This window comes from Elephantulus edwardii, unplaced genomic scaffold (genome assembly GCF_000299155.1).
Source record: "Elephantulus edwardii isolate Elephantulus edwardi_28Jun2011 unplaced genomic scaffold, EleEdw1.0 scaffold00047, whole genome shotgun sequence".
Lineage (NCBI taxonomy): Eukaryota > Metazoa > Chordata > Mammalia > Macroscelidea > Macroscelididae > Elephantulus > Elephantulus edwardii.
The window spans coordinates 14,521,147-14,544,993 of record NW_006399797.1 but is presented as its reverse complement, the minus strand read 5'-3'; the positions used below and the strand labels follow the sequence as shown (position 1 = coordinate 14,544,993).

Here is a 23,847-nt window from a genome sequence, read left to right as displayed (position 1 = left end):
AGATTCTTACCACTGGACCAATTGGCAGTGTCATGATGGCTGGAGAGGAGATTGAAACTGTCAATAGCTTCATCTTGCTTGGATGCACAATTAACACCGTTGGTATGAGCAGTCAGTAAATAAGGAGATGCATTGTGATTGGAAAATCTGCAATTAGGGACCTTTCCAAATTATTGAGGACTAGTGATGTCAGGTTCAGGACTAAGGGACATCTGATTTAGGCCATAGTCTTTCCAATTACTAACTATGCATCTGAGACCTGAACAATAAATAAGGATGACAGAAAAAAAATTGATACCTGTGAGCTGTGGTGTTGGAGAAGAGCACTGACCATTGGATGGCCAAGAAAATGAATAGACATATCTTGGAGAGAGGTTGCAGCTGGAGTACTCTTTGGAAGCAAGAATGATGAGGCTTCACCTTACATACTTTGGTCATATTGCTAGGAGGTGCTATTCCTTTGAAAAGAACATAATATTGGGAATGGTGGAGGGTTGGCGAAGGAGAGGAAGACCCTCAACCAGGTGGATTGACAAGGTGACTGCTGCAATGGGCTCTTGTGTGTTAGGAAGTGTGAGGATAGCACAGGACAGCAATAGGTGCAGATCTTTTGTTCGTAGGGTTGCTATGAGTCATACTCAACTTGATGGTACCTAACAACAACGATATTATTACCAGTGTACCTTGACTGTGTGTTGGATCAATTTCAAACGCATAGGCTGGTGAAAGAAATCTTTGACTTCTTTATCTTTGATATTATTGATTGTTGTACAAATTTGAATAATTGTTGCATTAAAGGGTCTTATCCGTATGTATGTGGATATTGTTCTATTATTGACAATATTGCATTTTAGGATAGATTTCAAAATGTCCTTTTTATTATTATATTAGTTTATTTATAAAATAAGAATACATTGTTTTCCACAACAGATTCTTCCAATTTCCCTCACCCTCCATCCCATATGTTCTTTTTGACAATTAATTTGTTGTAATTCTTCTTTTCCTAACATTTCATCATAGTAGACCACAGTAGTCATACTAAAAAAATGGTCGAATATTAGTCCATTTTGGCTCATTAGTTGTTAGGAAATATTTTTCATTTCATTTTATTTTTGGTAATTTCCAATTTTGATAGATTTATACATATTTTATACATTCTACCTTCAGATTATCAATGAATGATTGCAAGTTTTTTTTTCTCATTTTGAATCATGCCACATCAACAAATGAAATTCTTAAAAGTTTTACTCCATCCATGTCATAAAATTTGACTCTAATTTGAGAAGGCAATTCTTTTCCCATTATATTTTAAGTACTTTCTAAACTGAAGGACCTCATTTTTTGACAGTACATCAGATAATGTTCTGTTGCTACTCACATGATTTTCAATAGATTTAAATTATTTAAATGTATCAGTAGGTTCTACTTTAGCATCTAACTTAGTCTGAAAGATACTGAAGCTTGTCCACTATGGATGACTTGCTGGTCCTTGAAATGTTGGTGACATATCCCCCAGCACAATAGCAACAGAAAAGCCACTGAAGTATGTGAATTTGATGGATTAGCAGTATGCTTGTCAATTTGATTTTGTTGTTAGGTACCATCAAGTCAGCTCCAACTCAAAACAATTCTATATACAGCAGAATGAAACCCTGCCCAATTTTGCACCATCCTCACAATCGCTTCTGTGCTTCAATCCATTGTTGCAGTCATTGTGTCACTCCAACTCATTAAGGCTCTTCTTTTTCATTGACCAAATACTCTGAGTGTTAAGTCCTTCTCCAGGGACTAGCTGCTCCTAATAACATACCCAAAATATGTGAAATAAACTTGCATCATTCTTGCTTCTAAGGAACTCTCTAGCTGCAGTTCTTAAAAAAAATTGTCTTAAAAAAATTGTTCTTCTGGCAGTCCATATTCTTAACCAATATGATGCTTCAAACACATCACTGAGTCTTTTGTTTGCCTTTTTTCGTTGTTTGTTATTTTAATGCTTACCAGTCGTGTCTTTATGTTTGTATGGCACTATTTCAATTGTTAAATAAAAAGTTTGTCTTATATTTTCCCACTTTCGCTGAGGAAGACTAGACAGAACTGAAAACATAGTAGGTATTCCATAAAAACTAAAAAAAGACTAACTTGTGGGGGAAAGTGACCATCAGTAAATTCATGGACAGGTCTTTTGCAGATAGACTAGAGTTTTCAGGTAATTACTTCTTTCAGAATGACAGAAGTTTTCATTTATTAAGATGAATGAAAATGTAGTTCCACTAAATGGTGAAATAAATTGCCTAGTAGCACAGTACAGCATACGTAGACATCTAGGAAGGCTAGTTATCTCAAAAGATCAAGGTAAAGTTTTGGTTGTATCTGTGGGTACAAAGAAATGAAGGAAGGAAGCATTTGTGGCTCTTGAGGTAAAGTGATGCTAGCTTCCAGTTGTTTCCCCTAGTCTTTTCCCCTAATTTTGTAAGTCATTGTCGAGAATGCTAAACCACTAGGTTGATGCAGGGGAATCCCATGGGCAAATATGACTTGAGAAGTCAGTTCTCAGAGGAGTCTCTGGATAAATTTTTCTTGACACAATGGAGTGTTAATGAATAGCTACCTGGACTAAATATGCTTTATAAATCCTGAAACCAACTTGGTGTCAAATGACATAATCTGTCATTTTAGAATTCTATGCTTATAAATATATTGAGTGTATAAAACTAGTAATATATTTATAGTTTAAATAGAAAAAAGATATACTCTTTTCTAAATTGAAACAAGTATTCTTAATTGCAAATATTTTCAAAGAGGTCACAGAAATTTTAATGTTAAAAACATGCACTTTATGTATGCCTGGTGGCTCAATGGTTAAGTGTTTGCCTGCTAACTGAAAGGTTGGGATTCGACTTCACTAGATGCTCTACAGGAGAAAGACAGTGGAAGTTTGCTTTTATAAAAATAACACACTTGGAAACTTCAGCTTCTGTTCCTTTAGAGCAGAGACTCTGTTCTATATGAAGTTTTGGTGGCAAAGTCTATAGGGAATTGCACTGCTAACCCACAGGCAACACTTCTCTGTTGGTTCAAAGCCATCAGCAGCTCCATGGGAGAAAGATGATGGACAATATAATTTGTAAGGTTGCAACGAGTCAGAATGCACTTGAAAGCAATGTATTTTTATCAATTTTTTTTTAGAATAAATCTCCTGGTAGTGTAGAACTTAATATATTGGACTGCTAATTGAAAAATCAGAGGCATGTTCTCCATAGGAGAAATATATGGACAATATCTCCCCCCAAATACTTGCTGTTGTCAGGTGCCGTTGAGTTGAGCATGACTCATAGTGACACTATGAACAACAGATCTGAACCCCGTCCTGTCCTGTGTCATCCTCAGCATCTCTGGCACTTTTGAGCGCATTGCTATAGTCACTGTGTTAATCCATCTTGTTGAAGGTCTTCCTCTCTTTCACTGATCCCTCATTTTCCAAGCATCATGTTTTTCTCCAAGTAATAGTCTCTCTTAGCAACACGTCCAATGTATGTGAAATGAAGCTTTCTTATCTTTGCCATCAAAGAGCACTCTGGTTGCACTTTCTCCAAGACAAATATGTTTGTTTGTTCTTTTAGTTGTCCTTGGGACATTCAGTATTCTTCTCCAACACCACAGCTCAAAGGCGTCAATTCTTCTATCATAGTTATTCATTGTCCAACTCTTAGATGAGTAGGAAGTAATTGCAAAGACCATGGCCTGAATCAAGTGCACCTTTTCTTCAAACTGACATTACTACTCCTCAATAATTTGGATAGATAAGTAATAGAGGACTTCCTCATGCGATATATCTCTTGATCTCCTTACTGCTGGTAGCAAGTCTGTTGATTATGGATCCATGTAAAATCAGAATGGCAATTGTAGTCTTTTCTCCATCTATCTTGATGTTGCTTATCAGTCCAGCAGTGAGGACTTTTGTTTTCTTGATGTTGGCATGTAATCCATATTCCCATTCTTTTCAATGCTAGCCATATTTTGCTGGGATCCACACCTCTGAAATCTGATACAGGGTCATTGAGTCAGACTTGATTTGATGGTAGTGGGTTCTGATGCTGATTTGCACAATTTTCTTCCATACTCATGAGTAATTTATTTTGCATCATAACAAGTCTAAACCATTTTAGCTATTATTCCAGACTGAACATAAACTAGGTCTTTAAGAGTTGTAGTCCACTTGTTGGCACCTAAAATCAAAACTAAAATCTCACCCTTCCTCACTATAATTTTTTTCCATAATTTCCAATATGTACATTTTATTTTAAACAGATTAATTCTGTCTCTTTTAGCTTTTCAGGTTTTGAGAAATAATACCTTAAAATAATATTTAAACTATAAACTTTATGTAGACACAACAAGCAAAGTATTATAACAAACTGAACAAAGAGCTAGATTTACAGAATAAAAAGGAAGAACTTGGTTGGCATTTCTCAAACTGAAAGAATTGAAACATTCAAGCCTAAAGTTGCCACATTGAAGGATTCTATGGTCAAAATCTTGAATAATGCAGGAAGTATCAAAAGAAGATAGAAGGAATACAGATTCTCTCTACCAAAAATAATGAGTCAACCCTGAAACACTGTAGGAATTAGCATACGGAGGGTCAATAGATATAAAGGAAAAAGTTAAAGCGGCACTGAAGGTATTGTGAAAAAATAAGGTCTCCCAAATAGATGGAATATCAATTGACATGTTTCAACAAACAGATGCATCCCAGGACATGCTTGTTAGTCTATTCCAAGAAGTTTAGAAGACAGCTACCTGGATAAGTGACTGGAAGAGATTAATATTTATTCCCAGTCTCAAAAGAAAGTGATTCTAGAATGTGAAAATTATAAAACAATATCATATGCAAGCATAATCTTGCTGAATATTATTTTTTAAAAGGACTTGTACATTGACAGAGTACACTGACAAAATTTCCAGAAATTCAAGCTGAATTCAGAAGAGGCCATGGCACCAGAAATCTTTGCTGATGTCAGATGGATCTGGCTAAAATGAGAGAACACCAGAAAGATGTTTGTTTGTTGCCCAAAGTCCAGAACAAGAAAGCAACACTCATTTGCCAGTGAATGAAGTGGTAGCTGGTGGATGCAAGAACATCCTGCATTCTTAGACAGGTCTCTGGCCTGAGTAGTGAGCTGCAGAATTTGCTAAATGGAAAAAAAATCAAACCCAAGTATCTCAGCAGAAACAAAGAACTGCCTATGTGAAGCCCACTCTCCAGTCTTTGTCTCTGGTCAAGCTTCTGATGCACTCTCAGAAAAATTGTAATTCTTCCTTAAGCTTTAGAAACTCCTTTCTTATGGGCAGCTGCAGGGCCAGGACCTTGATTTATGCTTTGGGTATTATCCTCAAAGAAAATATTGACACAGCCTTCCAAAAATGTCCTGATAGGGTTAGGAGATTACAGCTATTGCGTAACGGTACGTTTGCATTTCATTCCAGGACCACATGTCCTGCAGTGTGTTAGGAACAGAATATTGTCTATCAACACCCATAATTGTATTACAAATAGCACAGTTACCTTGTATTACAATCCAATAAAAGACTTATTCATTTGCTTATATAAAAAATTATTTGTGTTTTGTTGGTTATGGAAAGGCATTTGCCTGTGTGTGTCATATTAAATTATGGTTAACATTGAGAAAAGTGAGAATCCCAGAACACTCAGTTATGCTTCTGTGAAATCTATATATAGACATATATGTATATATTACAGAACAAGGGAATACTGTATGGTTTAAAATCAGAAAAGGTGTGCACCAAGGTTGTATCCTTTCTCTGCACCTATTTAAACATATGATGAGTAAATGTTTTGAGAAGCTTGACTAGATGAAGAATGTAGTATCAGTATTTGAGGAAGACTCATCAGTACTCTGCCTTATGTAGAGGACATAATCTTGCTCGTTCACAGTGCAGAGGACTAGAAACCCTTAATGCTGAAGATCAAAGACTTCAGCTTTCAATCTGGATTACATCTCAATATCAAGAAAAAAAATTTCACCACTGAAACAATAACCAACATTGTGATAAGTGGAGAAAAGATTGACATTGTCAACAATTTCATTTTACTTAAATCCACATTCAACTCCCAGCAGTCAAGAATAGAATAAGAGTGGATAGATAATGAACATTGCACTGAGACAGATGAAGAAAAGAACAGTTTAAAAATAAAATATGAGTAGGCATTATAAGTAAGACAACAGTCCAGAATAAGAGTTACACTGAGGAAGGCAGAAGGATAAGGAAGGCAGAAGGAGAGGGGATAAAAATGTGCAACAAAGAATGAATGAAAATCTAATTTTTCTGTAAATTTTTGTTAAAATCACAATTAAAATAAAAAAATGTTTAAAAAAAAAACCCTCAAAATACATGTTGCATTGGCAGAATCTGCTGTTACAGATCTCTCTAAAGTTCTAAATAGCAAAGATTTCAGTTTAAAGACTAAAGTGTTCCTGATCCAGTCATGGTCTTTTTAATCACTAGCTAAAAGTTGGATGAAGAATAAGGATGACAGAATAAGAACCTAAGACTTTGAATTGTGATATGGGAGAGAAGCACTGAATATCCCATGCATTGCAAAAAGGACAAACAAGTCTGTCTTGGATAAAGGGAAATCAAGGTGCTCCTAGAGGCAGAGATAGTGAAACTTTGCCTTACAAACTTAGGCATGATGCCAGGAGAGGACAGTCTTTAAAAGGGGGCATCCTGCTGGAACAAGTGGAGGATCAGAAAAAGAGAGGAAGACACTCAACAAGATGGACTGACACAGTCACAATAACAATGAGATCAAGTGTGTTGGAGATGCTAAGGATGGCACATAATAGGGCACGATTCAGAATTGTTGTTCATAGGGCACTATGAGCTGTATTCTATTTGATGGTACCCAAAAACAACAGCAGTAGTCATTTATCTTTCTTCTACTGATCTCTTCTCTAAGCTGTTTCTGCTGTTTTCTCTTTTTGGGAAGTTCTTCATTCATTCTTTCAATGTCTATGATTACTACTAATAATTAAAATTTCATTCTAAAGCAAAAGAAGATGGAACACACATAGTCACTATACCAAAAGGAACTGACACAGAAAAATTTCAGAGGGTACCATATGAGCAGGGCTGGTGATAGTGAAGGAGGAATTGAAAGCTGCATTGAAGGCATTGGAAAAAAAATAAGGCCTCAAGAATCAATGAGATAACAACTGACTTGTTTCAATTAACAGATGCTGTTTCCCAGGATGCACTCATCAAACTATGTGCTCTGTCCAATGGATTGGAGGAGGTCCATATTTGTTCCCATTCTCAAGAAAGGTGATCCAACAGAATTTGGACACTGTGGAACATGTGATATCATTAATATCACATGCAAACAAAGTATTGTTGAAGATCTGTGACAAATGGCTAGAACAGTACATAGATAGGGAACTTCCAGTAGTGCAAGCAGAATTTTGAAGAGGCTCTGGCACCAGGGATATAATTTCTGATGTCAGATGGATCCTGGCTGATTAAAGGTTACCAGGAAAATGTCTATTTATGTTTATTGACTATGCAAAGGCATTTGACTATGTGGATCACAAGTTATGGCTAACATTGAGAAGAATGGGAATCTCAGAACATTTCATTGTGCTCATGCAAAATCTATACCTAAACAAGGAGGCTGTTGTGCAAACAGCACAAGGGAACACTACATGGTTTAAAATTAAGACGTAAGTGTTTCAGGGTTGTATTTTTTCTCCATACCTACTCAATCTACATGCCAAGTAAATTATTTGAGAAGCTGGACTCTGTGTAGAAGTATGTGGCATTAGAATCAGAGAAGACTCATTAACAACCTGCGTTATGCAAATGACTCAATCTTGCTTGCTGAAAGTAAGACAGACTTGAAGCACTTGTAGCAGAAGATCAATGAATACAGCCTTCATTCAATATGGATTGCATCTCAATGTCAAGAAAATAGAAATTTTTACCACTGGACTGATAGACAACATCATGATAGATGGAGAATAGATGGAAACTGTCAACAACTTGATTTTGCTTGGATCCACAATTAACACCCATGATACTAGCAGTCAGGAAATCAGGTGATACAGTGCATTGGGAAAATCTGCAGTTAGAGAACTCTCCAAATTATTGAGGAATAATGATGTCAATTTGAGAACTAAAGGTGCATTTGATTCAAGCCACGATCTTTCCAGTCGCTTGCTATACACCTGAAAGGTGCACAATGAATAAGGATGACAGAAGAAGAATTGGTGTCTTTGAGCTGCGGTGTTGGAGAAGAGCACTGAATATCCAAAGGAACAAACAAATATGCCTTGGAGAGGGTGCAGCCAGACTACTCTTTGGAGGCAAAGGTGATGAGGCTTCACCTCACATACTTTGGGCATGTTGCTAGGAGGGGCTGTTCCTTGGAGAGGGACATGATGCTTGGAAAGGTTGGCAATGGAGAGGAAGACCCTCAACCATGTGGATTGACACAGTGACTGCTGCAATAGGCTCTACTGTGTCAGGAAGTGTGAAGATGGCACAGGATAGGGCAGGGTTCAGATCTGTTGCTCAGGGTTGCCACGGGTTACATACTCCACTTGATGACACCTAACAAAAACAACACCAAAACAATATTTCTTTGAAGTCTTGAAAGAGTTTGCAATCTTAGTTTCAAATTTAGTTCTATTGTAATAGCTATAACACTACTGTTTATTCCATTTGATGTTAACTTGTTTTGTTGAACTAGGAACTTCGTTGATGCAATGATTAAGCTCTCAGCTACTAACAGAAAGGTTGGTAGTTTGCATCCACCCAAGGGTTCTGGAAAAAGGAAAAAAACACACCAAAAAACTTAGCAATCTGCTTCTATAAAGATTACAATCAAGAAAACCTTATGAGAACGTTTATTCTGTCAAATTGTGTCACCACTATTACTGTAAGATATAAGTTTTTGTTTGTATTCCAAAAACAAGAAATGTGCCTTACTCACCTGTACAACCCTCACGTTAAACCCTGGGTCCTAGATGTTATATTTGGATAAAAAATACTACAGAATTAATTTTATTAATAAGAACCTTGAGGAGCATGTTTTAGTGATTTTATATCCTCCAAACATAAGGTAATTGCATAGAATAAAGGAGGAGAAATTACCATGTTTTGTGAGGTTATTGTTAAGCAGGGATTCAATCTGGAATGTATATAAGTAGTTCTAGAAATCAACAAGCATGCCACTAGATGATTACCTATGATCTCAGAGGAGAATCTTGGACAGAGAGCTGAGCCTAACACTGGCTTCTTCCTAGTAGATACAAAAAGAAGCGGAGGAATCCCTAGAAGTCATTTGAGAAAGTTTAACTTTTCAGGTTTTTGAGGAATTAATGCCTTAAGGGGGAAAAATCTTTAAATTATAAACTATATGTAGAGCCCTGACCTTAGACTTTAACTCCTCCCCTGGGGTCTGGGTAGGGTGAGGAAGAGGTGAGGCTAGGAACCATGTGTCACTGCCACCACTGGGCCTCCTTTCCTCCTTTCCACTTCCCATCCTCTCACCCCACTGAGGAACCTACAAGCAGCAATTGGTGCTTAGTATGACTTTGAGAGCCCAAACATCTGTGTGCCCTCTTTGTCCTTTGTTGAAGATGTCATAATAGGAGAGAGAGAGTTGATACCTCCTGATAGTTAATTTATAAAACCATGGTAGATCCAGAATTCTGGAGCAGAAGCCTGGTCTCCAGGGATTTGTCTTAAAAAATATGTCAGCAGAGACCAAGCTGTACGTGTGAACATGGGAATGGTGAGATTACTAGAACCTCAAGAGATTGCAGATGTCAGTGTCCAGATGTGCAGCCCCAGAAGAGCAGGAATGTATCAGGGACAGTGGCAGATGTGCACTGCTACAGGACTCTGTTATGGAGATGTCATCTGGGCGACTCAGTGTTGAAGTGGGTGGACTTTTAGGAGTAATAGCTGTCTCTCTTTGAAATGGAGTTCAATGTGCAGCCATACTGCAAGGTAGAAGGAAACTTCAACTGGTTTGTCTTTCCCCCAAAGTGCCAACAATCAAATGGAAACAACCTACAAGACTCTGGGGGTTCCTCATTCGCTCAATCAACAGAAACACACGGGCTCCAGCTCCTGACCAAACGGAGCAAGATCAGAACAGACTCTCATAAAACTCTGTAAATCTATCCTCAGCAGTCACTCAAGCAGTTTATCCCTTGTGACTTACAGTAAGACAAGGAAGCAAAACCCGAGGGGCCAGGAAACTTGTTCATGTTGCAGCCAGTAATTAGATATTCATTCTCTTACAGGTTAGAAGCCATTATTTCTTGGCCAAGGGTTATCATCTCCTGTACAAAGGCATGAGAGAACAACCCCTTCCAATTAGCCAGACATTTTACATGATTTCAAAGCAAATGCTATCAGTGAAGGCACTTTCTGTGCCAACATGCCACACCTGTTTATCAGCACACGCAAGTGGTTTTACAGAAGCCAGAATAACCAGAGTTAGGAGAAAAAAAATATTTTTTAAGGTGGTAGGTTAACAAGGCTTAATATGGCAGCACTTATGTCAAGCTGGCAGTCTCAGGGTGCCTCAGTTGACAGCTACTGAAAAGTGAACTTGGAAGTCAAATCCAGAGGCCTCGTTACTAAAACGGTCTCCACTGACCTTCCTCCTTTGGGCAGTCTTGAATGGGTGTCTCAGCAAGAAGAAAAAGACAGAAGGCCTGACTTTGGGGGGAGGGCAAGCAGTTCCTCTGGATTGCAGACCACACTGCTTGGACCCCAGTCTCTGACCTTTCATTCAGAAGAAGAGGAAGAGGAAGAACAGATCGTTTTGCGTAAATTTGGTATGCTTGTGTGAATGCTGAATCGCAGGAAGGTGCTGAGGACACCAATAAGAAATCCATGCAGCCACATTGAGTTTGTTTATTAGGCATAAATATAATAAGTCATTAGGGTCACTTGAGAATGGAGAGAAAGTTAAAATGGGGAGGGGGAGGCTATCTTTTTTAAAAAATTATTTTGCCTACAGGGGAAAGAACTGTATGTAGAAAAGGACATAAATCAAATGTGTAACTTAATAAGTACTTACGTATAAACATATTCATAAAATCTTTCAGATAAAGAAAACATTACTGCTACTCCAGATGTCCTCTTATTTCCCATTCCAGAGTTTAACCATCTCCAAAAGCAACCACTCTTGTGACTTACAATAATATAGGCCAACTTTGCCTGGCTTTGAACTTTTTATGGCAGAAGTCACATGGCCTGTATTATTTTTTGTGTATGTGATTTCTTACTTGTTTGTAAGACTCATCCTTATACTTAAAAATAGCAGTACCAAGTACATTATTTTCTGTGCTATGTAATATTCTGTGCAATACAACAGTCACTATACTATACAATGTTAAGTGTATAAGCATAATGCAATAAAATATCTGTGCTGTATAATGTAGTACTGAATGTACCATGGACTGCCAGGAAAACAAACGGATTTGTCTTGGAGAGGATTAAACCAAGCTACTTCTTGGAGGCAAGGATTCTGGGGCTTCGTCTGACATACTTTGGACATGTTGCCAGGAGGGACGGGTCCTTGGAGAGGGACATCATGCTTGGGAGGGTTGAGGGACAACGCAGGAGGGGAAGACCCTCTATGAGATGGATTGATTCGGTGACTGGGGTAATCGGGATGGGTGTGTCAGAGGCGGTGCAGTTGGCGCAGGATAGAGCAGGGTTTAGGGCTGTTGTGCATATAGGGTCGCTATGAGTTGGAAACGACTCGACGGCACATAACAACAACAACATGTAATGTAGTATATATAACGTTGTTGTTGTTGTTGTTATGTGCCATCGAGTCACTTACGACTCAGCGACCGTATGTTACAGCAGCCCTAAACCCTGCTCTGTCCTGTGCCAATCTCACTGTCTCTGACACTCCCACCCCGATTACCCCAGTCACTGAATCAATCCATCTTCCTTTCCTGCGCCGTCACTCCGTCCCTCTCCAAGGATCGGTCCCACCTCACATGTCCAAAGTATGTTAGATGAAGCTTCAGAATCCTTGCCTCCAAGGAGCAGCCTGGTTTAACCCTTTCCAGGCTGAACCTGTTCATTTTATTAGCAGTACATGGTACACTCAATACTTTTCTCCAACACCACAGCTCAAAGGCATTAATTCTCCTTCTATCCTCCCTAGTCATTGTCCAACTCTCTGAAATATAACAACTGATTGTAAAGATCATGGCCTAATAAGACACATGCTTGGACTGTTGGTTTTGCATAGTGAAGCCCATTTCCTTTCATAGTCTATTGCTTATCTTGAGCTCTAATTTGATGAAGTTCTGCTTCAAACTTTTGCACATGTTTGTCCTGGTGACCCATATTTTTATTGATTTGTAAGAATGATGGATATTTTATGAGTTATTTGCCATATCTATTGCAAATATAATTTTTGAGACACTCACATGTATTCTAACCCCAGAAACAGAAGGCTGAGTGGCTATTTCTTGATTTAAAGAGGAAAAGATTCTAAATCAAGAGTTATCTCAAAGGAAGAAACACAGAGTTTGGGAAAGTTTGACCACAGGATAAAGAAGAAGGAAAAGAATCATCTTCACTGCCTCATATTAGTTGATGTAGTTGCCCCTTACTAATAATTGTTAATACTCCATCAATATTTACTGTAATAAAAGCTCTACGTCAAGCATTTCACACCAACTGACAGCAAGTCTAAAAAGTAAGTAATATTATTACTATTTTTTACAGAAGAGGATCCTCTTATCTCTGCTCACTTTAAAAATATTTTTTATATGTCATAAGAGATTGATTCAAAATACAACGAATCCTGTGGACTGTATTTTACTTCATTAACGTAACTGTCTTGCTTAATTGACATATGTTATCATGGGTACTCAACAGCTCACCCTCCAGCAGATTTTCAGAGGCAGTTAATCGCTTGGGAGAAGATTGCCCATCATTCCTCCTCAGAGCACCTGGTGGATTCAAACCATGTGTATTGAGGACTGCAGCACAGGTTCTTACCACTAGGTTGCCAGAGGTTAGGATTTACAACACATAAAATAGCTAGATCGGATTACAAAATAGAGGATCAAAACAAAAGACTGAGAATCATGACTTAGCTAAATTGATGTGTATCTTGTTGGGATGGGCAGAGTTCAAGTCATAACAATTTGTATTCTGGCTTATTCATCATCACTCTGTGTCTTCAGTTGAGTTGCAAAAATATGTAACTGTTTGCAGTTGCAAAAAGGGAATAAAATCACCTATTTCCTCCATATTAGGAAGTGCAGGCAAAGATGAGAAGATATCATATTGATGAGAGTTATTTATTTCACTACGTATTTACTTTTCAGTCAATTTAGAGAAGAGTTATTACGTGCCTGCCAAATACTAGGCCCTGTGCTGTTGTTGTTTTTACATGCCTTCCAATTGAGTACTCAATCTCTGACACATTCAAGCCCATTATTGAAGTCATTATGTCAATCCACCTGTTGATATTCCTCTCCTTTGTCATCCCCCTACCTTTCCAAACATGATGTCCTTCTATAAGGAATAGCCTCTCCTTGCAATACGTCCAAAGTATGTGAGACAAAGCTTTATCATCTTTGCCTCCCTCCAATGAGCACTCTGGTTGCACCTTCTCCAGGACATATCTGTTTGTTCTATTTGCAGCCTATAAGGTATTCAACATTATTCTCTAGCACCACATCTTAAAGACTTCAATTATTCTGTCATATTATTCATTGTTGAGCTCTCAGCAGTATAGCAAGTGATTGAAAAGGTCATGGCCTTAATCAGGCACAGGTTAGTCCTCAAACTAACATCATTGTTATTCAATAACTTGGAGAGGTCTCTGACTCAGTGCACTACTTATCCTGATCTCCTGACTATTGATTACAAGTGTAACATGCGGATTGAAGTAAGATGAAGTGATTGACAGTTTCAATCTGGTCCTGTGCTAGGCCCTGGGTTGTTGTTGTTATGTACCATCGAGTCACCTGCAAAGGCATTTGACTGTGTGGATCACAACAAACTGTGGCTGACTCTGAGAATAATGGAAACTCCAGATGTGAAACCTATTCTTGGACCAGGAGGCAGTTGTCGGAATAGAGCAAAGAAACACTGCAGGTTCAAAATTGGGAAGGGTGTGCTTCAAGAATGTATCCTATCTCCATATCTTTTCAATCTATATGCAGAACAGATTATCTGGGAGGCTGGGCTGTATGAGGAGAAATGTGGCATCAGAATTGGTGGTAGACTCATCAACAATCTGTGTTATGCAGACGACACAACTCTCCTTGCTGAAAGTGAGGAGGATCTGAAGCACTTGCTTTAGAAGGTCAAGGATTGCAGCCTTCAATATGGATTGAAGCTCAACATCAAGAAAACAAAGATTCTCATGACTTGGCCCTGTGGTAGGAAGCTTTAAAAGAACTCTCAAACTCATTGCTGTCAAGTCAGAACTAACTTGTAGCTAATCCTCTAGCGGGTATTCAGAGGCTGTAAATCACATAGGAAGATATTGTCTCATTTTTCCCCTGAAGAATGGCTGGTGTATTAGAACTGCCTGCCTTTGGCTTGGCAGCACAACGTCTTACCTACTAGGTCACTAGATCTCTTTTGCTTGAAGCTTAGTAAATGGAACTGTAAAAAAATATACTTATTGCAATATTTTTTAATTCATCTTTTTAAAAAAATGCATTAATTTATGTTGGAATTTATTGACTATCTGTGATGTCCCAGGGACTGTGTTGAGCAATGTCTCTGATTTTATGAAATTGATTATAGTTATGACTAGGCACATAAATAAGATATATGATTCTTTTTAAATCGTGTTTAGCACTCTGTGTATAGCTTTTTCTCTTCTCATTACCTGGGGAAATCTTACCCAAGTATTTCCTCTTAAGCCCATGCATTCAAGCTGTACATTTTAATATACTAATGTGTGATATGTTACTTGGATTCACAACCAACATGCTCGGTACCAGCAGTCAGGAAGTTAGGAGACATACTGCACTGGGAAATTCCTCTATCACAGACCTCTCCAAATTACTTAGGATCAATGATGTCAGTTTGAGGACTAAGGTGCCCCAATTCAAGCTATAGGCTTTTTAATCAGAGCTGGACAATGAATAAGGATGACAGAAGAAGAATTGATGTCTTTGAACTGTGATGAAGAAGAATATTGAGTACTCATGGACTATCAAAAGAAGAAACATATATGTCTTGGAGAAAGAACAACCAGAGTGTATCTTTCAGGGCAAAGATGATGAAGCTTCATCTTACATACTTTGGGCATATTGTTAGGAGAGGTTATTCATTGGAGAGGGCCATTGTGCTTGGAAGGGGGAGGTGTTAATGAAACAAAGGAAAACCCTAACCAGAGGATTCACACAGTGACTACTGCACTGGGGTAGAGTATGTCAGAGATGATGAGGATGGCACAGGATAGGGCAGGGTTCAGATCTGTTGTTCACAGGGTTGTGATTAGTCATAATCAACTTGTAGGCACCTAAAAACAATAACGTAATATATTAAGAAGCTAAAAAAAAGATGCTAAAGAAATATTTATCCACAGAATCAATCTTGGAAGGTTAACAAGGATGGGAAAAGAGGGAGAGGGAGGAAAAATTCATCAATAGATAAGTTGGGTGCAGAAAAAACTAACATATAATGAAGGTTTGATTAGACATTGCAACAGTCAATATTAATCCATTCTAATTAATGTAAATAAAGAAAAAATGTCCAAAGGCACACCTAAACCCACTGATTAAACAGCATCATGAAAAGTAGAACAATTAGACATGATGTGGTATAATAGAAAGCACACAGCAGTATCTATAAAATAAAAAAGAAAGGAAAATGTTCATTTTAATAGAAAATCTCACATGTTTATAGCTATATTACTTATTGAAATTTTGTTTTTTCCTAACGTGTCAAATATTCCATCCTTAATGTTTAATTCTTTCCTTCTTATTCAAGAGTCCTGAAGTATTTCTACATCTTCGAAAAATGTATTGACTAATTAACGCCAGCAAAATTTACATTCCAATTCCCTACTCAATAATTAGATGTTGTCAACATTTTCTCTTGAAAGTAAAACCATTTCGTGTTAATCCTAAAGCAATTCCTACACAATTATTATATTTTATTACTTTTATTGTAGTTTGAGTAGAAGTTAATGAATTAAATGTCAAATTAATTTTTGCCTTTTATTGTGATCTAAGTGAAATTTTACAGAGCAAATTCATTTTCTGTTCAATAATTCAAACACACCTCCTTTTTTGACATTGATTGTAATCTCCTTAATATATCAACATTTCTCCTTCTTCTTTGGGTTCTTTATTGTTGTTGTTAATGTCATTGAATCAAGTACAACTCATAGTGACCTGTAAACAATAGATTTGAAACTTGTTCTATCATGTGCCATACTCATAATCTCTGACACACTCAAGCCCATTGCTCCAGTCATTGTGTCAATTCACCTAGTTTAAGTTCTTCCTCTCCTTCCCGGTCCCTCTATCTTTCCAAGAATTATGTCTCTCTGTATGTCCAAACTATCTGGGATAGAACTTTATCATCTTTGCCTCCAAGGAACACTCTGGCTGCACCTTTTCTAACACATATCTGTTTGTTCTATTGGAAGTCAATATGATATTTAACATTCTTCTCTAGGACCACAACTTAAAGACATCAGTTCTTCATCTGTCATTCTTACTCACTGTCCAGCTCTCAGCAGCATAACATGGTATTGAAAAGGTCATGGTCTGAAACAGGCACAGCTTAGTCCTCAAACTAACATCACTGTTATTCAATAATTTGGAGAGGTCTCTGACTGCAGACTTTCCCAGTCCACTACTTCTGATACTGGTACTACATGTATTGATTGTGGATCCAAGGAAGATGAAGTTATTGACAATTTCTTTTTTCCTCCACCTATTATAATACCGCTTACTGATCCAGTAACGCTTATTTCCATGAGTGTTTTCCCCACCCCTCCTCCTTGCTGCCTTCTATATTTCAATTAGTGTCTTCCCCTCCCCTCTTCCTTGCTGCCTTCTAAGTTTTGCTTCTGGGTAAATGCTACACTTTTGATCTCTGTGGTTAATAGTATTGAGGAATAAGTTCTTTCTTAATGTTACTATCTACTTTATAGGGATATATGTTGTTTGGCTGAAAGCTGATCTTTAGGGATGGCCTCAATTCCTGACTTGAAGGATGTGCAAGGCCACCGTCTTGAGATTTCTATACTCTATACCACATCAGTAATTCTGCCCTTTTTTTGTTTTGGAATTCTACATCTTTTTTTTCTTTTTCTTTTTCTCTCCAGGACTTTCTACCAGAATAATGATCAATGTGGTTAGTGATCTTAGCTAAGCACAGTCTGGTACTTGTGTAACTGATTCAGACTGACAATTTGACCAACTAACCCAAATTCATGATACTTCACTTAATCTACAGCACATACACATTGGCTTTGAATTAGGACAATGATAAAAAAGAAAAGGGGTAGTTTCTCAGGATTAACTTTTGTGATATTTAAAACCAAATCACCACAGAACTGGAACTGTTTCATCATTTACATTTTCAAAGGTTCAACAGAGTTGTGAGAATCTAAGAAATACCTAGTTTACCTGGTCCACAATTTTCCCATTAGATGTGAAGCAGGTCTGGTAAAACCTCAAGACACACAAAGTTTGAGATATTAATCTTTAAAATTCGGTTTCAAGTAAAATAAAATCAGACTTATGTGAAATGCTTTTGAGAAAAGATTAATAATTCTAGTATTGCTTGGACATGCCTCCAGAAACTCTATGAACTTTGTTAAATGTCAATAGTTGTAGAGGGGCTTCAGGCCTTTTGTTCATGGGTCACTATGAGTTGTGCTGGACTCAAAGGCAATCAACAACAACAACAACAGAATTGATTGGAGAACTGGGGTAAAATATTCAAAGATATTAGTTAATTGAGTTTGTCTTTGAATCTCTGGTGGTATAAGCAAATATCAGTTATAAATCTTTATACATACTCATTAATCAGAATAATAAAGGACAAGAATGGAAATACATTTAGATCAATGACAGTAGATAATAGTTAATAGAAACAAATGTCACATTTTACTTGCATGTACAGGAGTTGTGAAAAAAACTTATGAAAGGTCATTTTCTTGTGTCTTTGAAATTGATTTCAATACTTGGTACTAACAGAACGGAAAATGCACTGGTTTATATTATGACACATTCCTGGGGTACAGTCCTCTCTTTAATATTGGAAACTGTTGATTTGTAAGCGTTAGTCCTCAGGAAGAAGGGAAAGGTGGCTGTTGTAGACAGTGGGATGGTAGAGGAGGCATGGTGTAGAGGAGTGTGATGTAGGGAGCGTGGTTAGAAGCAATCGAGGATCTTCAAGGTCAACTTTAGGCAGATTGTGGAGTAAATAAAGTTCATCTTTGGAAAGCTTGGTAACTCATTTTTGTTCTTTGTCAAGTACCTCTATTTCCTCTCTTCACCCTGGCAAGAAGTTCTTGTTCTTCTCGTTTTCAGGAGATGAATATCCCAATACTCTCTTTCTCTATATCAATTTACTCATGTATATCCAAGTTAATGTTGTTATTAAAAACAGACTTCTCATTTAAATCACTAGAAATGTGGTGAAGAAAATATTGAAACATTATCAAATGGTACAGAAAACTGTACTAAAGTAGTAGTAGTTTCTTGGATGGAATAGTTAGTGGTCTTTGGTGGAATAGGTTGACGTTATAAAGATTTTAATTCTTCACAAAATAATCTGTAAACTAAAGAAAAACCTTAGACAATGTTCTTGAGATATTATTTTCTAAAAACTTAGAAATTTATTGTAAAATTTAGGCAAACCACTTGTGATAGTTAAATAAACCTCAGAAAAGCAAAGCAAACAGGATAGACTTTTACTTTCAGATATAAAGGAATACATTGAAGCCTCAGCAATATAAAAAGTATGAAATTGGCTCAGAACAAAAAGGTAAAAATAAACAAACTCTTGTAACAAACCAGAGACTCAGAAATATCTATGTTTTGACAGAAAACTCATTTATGATTGTGGGCATTTAGAATTTAAACATACAGAAATATTTGGTTTTTGTCCTTGGTTCCTAAGAAATAATTCCTAAGGCTTTGGAATTCTGATAATGACTCCAAGACTTGACAGATTATGGTAAAGAGGTAATTTTAGGATGGAGCCTACCTTGGTGATGGTCACTTAATGGAGGTCGTACAAGAAAGTGCCAACACATGATGACTTGACCAGAAAGATATCTGATCTCTGAAAATGTTATCAGTTACATTAGCATGAGGCCATACTGGAGGAAGATGAGTTAGTTCAATCTGAGGAAGCTCCTTATTAAAGAAGATGCAGAGACATAGAGAGAATATCATCATGTGACAATAGAATTATTCTCTAGCTGTAAACCAAGTAACACATGGAGATATCAGAAACTAGAAGAGAAAAGAAAGGATTCTGTTAAGGAGTTTTTGACATGAACTTAGCCCTGTCAACAATCTGACTTCAGAATAGTAGCCTACAGAACTGTGAAACAATTAATTTCTATTCTTGTAAATCACCCAGTTTGGGATATTTCCTTACTGCAGCCCTAGGAAACCAATATACACGTTTGTGAAGACAAATAACCAAATAGTTGCATGTCTCCAACAGTTTGAATCCAATAGTGACTCTGAGGGAGGAAATATAGGCAGTCTCTTCCCATAAGATACACATTTGCTTGGAAATACAGTGGAATATAGCTGGGACTTAGAATTGACTTGACAGCAGTTAATTTCTCATATAAAAATGCATTAAAGACTTGATGTGACATCTGACAAGAGACTCATCTCTAAAATTTGTAGAAAACTCTAACCACTCAACAAGGAAAAACTGAACAACCCAATTACACAGTGGGAAAAGGCAGTGGATAGACATTTCACCAAAGAAAGTATACAGATAGTTAAGAAACAGAAAGAAATTCTCAAGATCATTAGCTATTGCTGTTGTTATGTGTCATGAAATCAGGATAGACTCATAGCTGACCCTCCAGTGAGTTTTCAGAGGGTGTGAATCAGAATCAGAAGGAGAATGCCCATGTTTTGGTCACAGAGCAGCCAGTAGATCCCAACCATGGGCAAATAAAAAACCGAAACAAAACAATGAGATAATAATTTTACCCAGACAACAATAGCAATGTTTAACAAGACTGCAAACAATAAATGCTGACAAGGATGTGGAGAGATCAGAATTCTCATAAACTGCTGGTGAGTATGTAAAATGGTGGCTCCTCAGGAATTCTTCTTAGGAAGTTGGAAATAGAAATATCATTTGTTCTAGGAATCCCACTACTAGGTATATTTCAAAGAAATGGGGTCTGTAACAAAAATTATATACATGTTGTTGTTTATTGCCATTGAGTTGAGCATGACTCATATCGACCCTATGAACAAAAGGCCTAAAGCCTATCTATAACTATTGTCTTTTATCAAAGTTCATCAAGTTGTTTAGGAAGTGGATGCCACACGGCGGTATTATTAATAATAACAAAGAGTTAGAAACAACCCAAGTAATCATCTAGCATGTTCACAAATTGAAGTACTATGTATCACTGACAAAATCATCAAGAATTTGTGAAATACTGCACAACATGAATGAATCTAGAATAAAACATGCTGAGTGACACAAGCCAAGTCACAAAAAGACAATTATGGTATAAGAAAATTATTACAAAAATCTCAGGCAAAGTTTACACACAGATAATAGTAATCCTGAAGGGTTTAAAAGGATGGAAAGGGAGGGAGAAGGGAGAAAAAGATAAGTTCAGTAAAAGCAAAGGCAACACACAATAAGGAGTTTATTAGGCATTATAAGTAATTAATCATAGATATCAATGCCAATTAGTATTATAAAACAAAAAAGGTATGAATTGAAAATATGAATGAATGAATATGAAAACCCTAAATTATTTGTAAACCTTTACTCAAACCAAAAAGAAACCTCAGCAGCAGCAACAAAAAATGAAAATGAAGAAAAAAAGATGTTGTGAAAGATAATCCATAAATAGAAGAAAAGCTAGAAAAGTATCTATGTAATATAAAAGTAGAAAAAGAGATTTTAGAGACAAAATCTTGAAAAAGTCAAGTCATATAAAGAGAAAATAATATCTTCAGTTACATGTACATTAGGCTGTGTTTGTGGGAAAGGATAAATATTAATAATTAATAGATCGAAGACAAAATGGGAGAAAAGTTTGCTATGGCTATCTAGAGAGTAAGGTATGCCTGATCCAGGCCATGTTCTTCAAAATTACTTGCTATGCATCAGTGAGCTGGACAATGAGGAGTGTGATAGAAGAAGAATCTTCTTTGAGTGGTGGTGCTGGAGAAGAGTATCGAATATATCATGGTCTGAGAAGACAACAAACAGATTCATCCTGTAGAGGATGAAACCAGGCTGCTCCTTGAAAGCAAGGATTTTGAAGCTCTGTCTGACATACTTTGGGCACATGACCAGGAGGGATCAGTCCTTGGAGAGGGACATTATTGGTGCCAGGACAGCTCAAAAGAGAAAGACCCTGGATGAAGTGAATTGACTCAGGGACTGGGGTAATGTGGATAGGTGTGTCAGAGATAATGAAATTGGCTATTGATAGAGCAGGGTTTAGAGTTGTATATAGGATCCCTATGAGTCACAGGCAACTTGACGGCACATGACAACAACAACAATGACTAAAAAGAGTAGTATCTAGAGTACACATGGAGCTTTTACAAGTCACCAAGAAGAAGACCAAAGATTAGTAGAAAAATGAGCAGCTGATGTAAAGAGACAATAATAAAAGTCACAAGTACTGTAAGTGTAAAGATGTGTATTAATATTACAATAAAGACACAAATGGAATCTCTAAAAGTAGGAAGTAATATAATACCAAGTGTGGGTGGAGAGATAAGAAAACAGAAACCATTATTCACCGATGTGTGGAGTTAGGTTAGTGTTGCGTGTCTGGAGAGCAGTGTGACAGAAACTAATAAAAAGAAACACACCTGTCCATACAAAGAATATGGAAGGGTGAAGAAGAATAAATGACTTTGGATAGTGTTGTTCTCAAAGAATGTTGAATATACATGGACTGCCAAGAGGACAAACAAATCTGTCTTGTAAGATGTGGAGTCAGAATGCTCCTTAGGGACAAAGATGGCGAGACACAAGGAGAAGCCTAATGACCTATGTACACTCTACTAAGGCATATAGTGAATTTAGATTTTCTCATCTATGATTATCTATCTTCTGTCATCTATCTGTCTATCATCTATCTATCTATCTATCTATCTATCTATCTATCTATCTATCTATCTATCTATCTATCTCTATCATCTCTCAATCAATCATTGTTGTTTTGGGAGTCAGAATCCATTAGCTGACCCTCCAGAGGGTTTTTAGAGGCGGTTAATTGTATGGGAGGAGATTGCACATCCCTGCTGAGCATTTAGTGGCCTTGAATCATGCGCCTTCAGGATTGCAGTGCAGCTTCTTGCCCCCAGAGTGTGTATACATGTATGTATATGTATGTATCTTATGTCTCTTAATGAGGTGCACATTTTAAAAGAATACATTTCCAGTTGAGCTTTTTCAAGTGCTGGCCAACAAACTGGGAAGTAGTTTTGTCCAAGGAGTTCAATTCCAACTCTTGTCTGCCCTCCGGACAACAGAACAACATACTGTCTGACTCATAACTGACCACTCCTGCATTGCTAACGCTGAAGGGTTATTCGGAAGCAAACCTCCGTGGCGATGAAGATTTTTTTCCCAGCGTGTACTGTGCGAAGTAGCCTGGAGCAGCGGACGGCGCTCTAAAGGCCTGGCACAGCTTATACTAACAGACCCCCTCAGATAGTGAGAGTTTATCCCAGGAAAATGACCCTAGTTCCGGAACACAAATCCTTTCGGTGTTACTCCTTTGTTCACTAAGGTAGTCAGAGCAGCTACCTTGGGACATGTGGGGTTTCTTGCTGTTTCAATCATTAGGGAAGATCTATTCTGGTTCTGACACCTACTTTAGATAAAATCCTGTAATGTGTGAGAACATACCTCTAGATGAGAGTCGAAATGAAAAATTGGATCAACTACAATTGGAAGTGTTGAGATACATAGAAAGAAATGAAGAAAAAAATGAAAACGCTGCAAAAATTTAAAGTCAAGAGAAAATAACCCTGCAGACAATGAACGACTGGATAAAACTGAAATCTGACATGCATGAAGGCCACCCGTTCTTTTCAAAATTGTGATGACTATGTACGTGAACACGTGCTCAGGAGATGAGTAAGAACGTGTGGGATTCAGCATGAATTAACTCCTAAGTGCTTGTGACTTAGGGAACAGATGGTGCTTGGGTCAGCTCCCACAGTCCAGAGAGTATGGTTGCAGAGTTCTTATGCAGTTAGATTTTCATGATAGTAATACAGTTACTGGAGCCTTAGGAATCTTAACTGTTGTTAGTTGATTTTATTACACATTGATATTTCATAGTTTGATATTTTAAAATTTACTAATATATGTGCCAAACAATAAACTGAAAACCAACAACAACAAAATGCAATTTTGAAGTTTGTGCATTGTTTAGAATTAAGTGCATATAAAATTTCATTTTAAACTAAAGTCTCCTGAATCCACCATATTTTGGTACCAAAAATATTTGCATATTCAACCTATCTATTTCTAAATGCAAATTGATATTAATTATCATTCAATGAATAAAAATTTAAGATACACTTGCATCCATCATAG

General features: G+C 37.2%; 1 pseudogene; it reads left to right on the top strand.

Moving 5' to 3' along the window:
* Window positions 1-9,047: 9,047 nt before the first annotated feature.
* On the top strand, window positions 9,048-10,312 carry LOC102867814 (annotated as a pseudogene).
* Window positions 10,313-23,847: the final 13,535 nt, after the last annotated feature.